Genomic DNA, 4,524 nt, shown 5'->3' with positions numbered 1-4,524 from the left:
AATAAAAAAAGAATTCAAAAGTATAAATACAAAGGCAAAGTTATAACAGAAAAAGATAGCAAGAACTTGAGGATTGGAAAACAAGGAGAGGGCAAAGACAAAATCTGTTAAACATGACAGAAGCAAAGCTGTACAAATATACTCACTGGATGGGGAAGGCAGTGATCCTGAGAAATATCAGAAGGTTTTTGAAACAAGCAGTTAATTAGTAAGATCCTCACCCTATCTAAGTATGTACGCTGATACCCGTGAACGAAGCAACTGTACTGAAGATGGCAATGTGTAATAGAAGGGTCGTTCTTGGAATTTCTGTCACACTGGTCTTCTAAAAATATACTACTTTTCTTGACATACAAATTATTACCATAATGTTACTCAAGTAAATGTTTATGTTTTTAAAGGGTAAGATATGGAAAAAAGACACAAGGAATAAAATTCACAGGTCTGTCCTGCTATAATGCTGTGTATGGGTAGACCTCTAAATTTCTGTGTAAAAATGTGTAATCATTTATTCATCTTCTTTAAATATTTTTCATTTTTTAATATTTTCTCATCACACTCAGAGGAAAGTTAGAGGAATGTGATGGACGATATAGAGTGTGCTGAAGGGGAACCACATTAAGAGAAAACTAGAGGCTGCTAGGCTCTCAGAGAGGGAATATTGGTCAAACAATTGCTGACTCATCCACATGGCTGACACTTACAAAGGATATACAAACTGTGGTACAGGGTTTCAGGGTAAATTCTGAGGGGATTTACCTGAGCATGTCAGATACAAAAGTTTCATTTCATATTATATCAGTCTCGATTGCTCTTTGGCTGGAACATCCAGCAGAAACATGTAAAAACATGGTATAATAATTAAGCCATATTATTTAGAAGCTGCAGTACAGGGTATTAAGGAAAAGCCTGAGGGGATTTGACTGACCTTTTCAGATGGAAAAGTTCCTTTTCTTGTTATATAGGATGTGTTTTATCTTGGTCTTAACCATGCAGGAGAAAACTATAAAACTGAGTTGTAAAAAGTAAAGCCATATTAACATGTTGAATTGAGAAAGGCTCAAGTCAGCAAATTACGACATTGCCAGTGCTTCGGATAACACACTACTTTTATGAACTATAAAACTGAACTATACAACTGAACTATATTGGATTATTTTGCTAAATTCATGCACATACAATATTTATTTGGAAATGGGATAACCATCTATAACAAAATTAATCAAAAATGGGGATGCAAATGAAGGACCATTTGGTATTTGTAGGTACAAAATATTTAGTATAGATATACAACTACTTTGTTTTAATTCAATGAGAAGAAAGATTTGAAATAACAAAGTTTAGAAAGGATGTCATATCTGCATCTTTCACTATGAATATCTACTATGAATACAACAATGTGCAATTTATTATTTGTTGAAACTGTCCTGGTAAATGGTTTAGAAACTGTCTCATTGCTATTTGTTTCCCAAAAAAATTATTTTTTAAAAAAGAAATTTTCCCTCCAGAAAAAACTGTACAATTATAAACTCTTGGCAAAAATGTTTCAGTAAACTCTTTTAAAGGACATTTTCTGAACCTACATAGTAGATCTATTGCTGATTTTATAAATAAAATTAATAATATTAAAAATACTCTTTGTGACAAAAACTAAGTAATAGTAATATGCTGAACTGTAAAATGCTCATGTCAACATCTCATATTGTCATATCTATGTATAACCCACTAGTATTATGGACTACCGGACTATATTAGATTATTTTACTGAATTCATGCACTTACAATATTTCAATGGCAATGGAATACCCATCTCTGATGAAAATAAACTAAATAAGGGGATATAAATGAAGACCATTTTGTATCTGTATATGTAAAGCTGGACATGCAGCTACTTTCTCTTTATTCAATGAGAAGAAACATTTGTACAAATAGTGTTTGGAGAGGATATCATGTCTGCACCTTGTACTATGAACAACCACTATGAAGACAACAATATGGCATATTTTAGTTATTGAAACTGTTCTAATCTATTTTGACCTGGTGTCATTGCTATTTTTTCTCAATAAAATTAATTTAAAAATAAATAAATAAATAACTACTAAATTTTCTCTTTCATAGACTATATGTTTGGTCTTACACATGTAAATTGACCAAGTAATATCATCTCTTTAAATGAGGCCCTATTACTTCTTTCTTTCTTTCTTTATATTCTTTCTTTCTTTATTTTTTTAATTTTTATCTAGCTGAGTATTTATCTCAGGTCCTTGACTTGCTAAGCGAGTGCTCATTCTACTATCTCCCCCATCATGGCCCCATTTTTTAAATTTGAAGTATGTGTGTTCATTTTCAATAAACATTTTGTTACTCATTAAATGAGATACAATCATAATTTGAATGTGCTAGTTTAGTTTTTTCAGGCTAAGACAGAATATTCAATACCAATATTTAAAACACCAACGGTTTTTGTACTATGAACAACCACTATGAAGACAACAATATGGCATATTTTAGTTATTGAAACTGTTCTAATCTATTTTGACCTGGTGTCATTGCTATTTTTTCTCAATAAAATTAATTTAAAAATAGTTACAGAGTTTTTAATCCATAATCAGCTGAGTATAGTGCAGGATGGCACATGTTAGAGGGGCACAGGTCACGGTTGCAGAAAAAAATCAAAAGCAACAGGAAAGAAATAGGTATGAGTCTTTCAATCCTTCATGGAGTACATAATCTACTAGGATTAACGTTGTAATAATTGAATCCAAGGAATCCTATTTGACTCAAGTACAACCCTTCTGGGAATCTTCCCTAAGGGAATAATCTTCACACCAAAATGATCTATGTATATCCAGGTTTATATCAGCAATTTATAATAGTGAAACACTTGAAAGAAAACAAATGCCCATCCAGTAAATAAAGGTCAAAAAAGATTTAGCTACTTTATTCAATCTAGGGCAGCCAGTGCCTCTTCCCCGAAAGGTCAGGCTCCACACCCGCTGCACCCCACCAGGCTGCCCCCACTCCCTAGGTGCCCAGGCCTGGCCTCGCTACCACTCAGAGCTTCACTTTTATTCAGGCTATGTTTAAATGTGCCTGGCACATATTACATTGTGGGAGTGCACAGCAGGCCCAGGAGGAGGGGGAGGTGTGAGGTCAACTGGTGTATATGAAGTAGATAGAACAGCTGATGGTGCGAGAGGGATAGGAATGCCTGAACTGTGAGGACTGTTTGCCCATAACTATGTCTACTTGGGAAACCTTTAACCCAGAAAGTTATGAATTGGACCAAAGCTTCCAGCTAACCAGATTCACTGATCTAAAAGGGTACACGTTGCAAAGTGCCTGAAGATGTCCTGCGGATACATTTGGAAGAGAGCCACTTCCTAAAAGATTAGTAGTTTCTTGGAGTTGTAATGCTAAAACTTGATAGTATTAATTGAAGCATGAACCAGAACAGCTTTTGAAAATACATACCTTTGCTGAGGTATCTTATCTAAAGAGGTGCTAGAAAAACTGTATTTTAGATACTGGAATGTCTGCTCTCTGGACATCAAGAACTATCAAGCTTTGGAATGGATAATAGCTTCATTTCTTTGAGGCATATTGGTCTTTCCTTGGTTCAAACCACAGATTACATTTATCCCATTGTGGATTACCCTTACACCACCCACCACCAGTAGGATAGCATGTGCCAATGACTTTAGTGTCTTGTATGAAGTGATGGTTACAGAATATGACAATATGCTGATGCTCTTTGGGGTCAGTAATAAAATGACAGGGAAAGGGATACAGTGACACCTGTAATAATACAGTATTCTAGAGATGCAGCAGTTAAGACAGCAACATCTGTAACAATTGACCAAACAGTATTAAACTCCTGGTTTACCCTGGGTGGAGTCGTTACAACAGTCTGCCGCCCCAGTGAATTTATCATGCCAGAAAATGTAGTACCTGGAGATATGCTTGGGTTAAGAAAATGCCTCAGTATGAAAGTGGCTGTTCCTGTACCCCAGTGGCTACACATTCTTGAAGAACGAAAAAAAATTAAGCTAGTGGTCACCCAAGATGTGGAATAGGCAAACCAAGAAGCCATGGTGAACGTGATGCTGCTGAACAGAACAGCTGCAGGACATATGCATACATTGAACATTCACGTGGCCACTGACATGAAGGGTTTTGGGATTTTTGGCCATGCACAGAACCTAGCCTTCCAACAGAGGAATGACATATCATTTGTGATTCACAAACTTCCTGTGCTACCAGAGATGTGTGCTGTGAGCAAGGTCTGTGGAAATATGTTTGACCTCATGATTGGGACCTAATTGGAGACATCAGTAGGCCTGCTAATCTGTTTATCAGGTGAGCAAGCTGCTCGGATCTGTTCAGACACAAAGTTCCACAGATATGTTGAAGGTCACCAAGCATGGATAATTGTGATTGTAGACAAGGGCCACTGTACAACCAGAATCATACACAAGACTCAGATCATCAAAGTCACATCACAAGAAGCCACTCAAAACATGA

At 35.9% G+C, this 4,524-nt stretch overlaps 1 pseudogene; it reads left to right on the top strand.

Annotated features, from left to right (window-relative positions):
• The first annotated feature begins 3,241 nt into the window (after positions 1–3,241).
• On the top strand, positions 3,242–4,524 carry LOC101561704 (annotated as a pseudogene).

The sequence above is a fragment of the Octodon degus genome, unplaced genomic scaffold, assembly GCF_000260255.1.
Source record: "Octodon degus isolate 3935 unplaced genomic scaffold, OctDeg1.0 scaffold00103, whole genome shotgun sequence".
Classification (NCBI taxonomy): domain Eukaryota; kingdom Metazoa; phylum Chordata; class Mammalia; order Rodentia; family Octodontidae; genus Octodon; species Octodon degus.
Note: the sequence above shows the minus strand (reverse complement) of the source record. Positions and strands in the feature narration are given on the sequence as shown.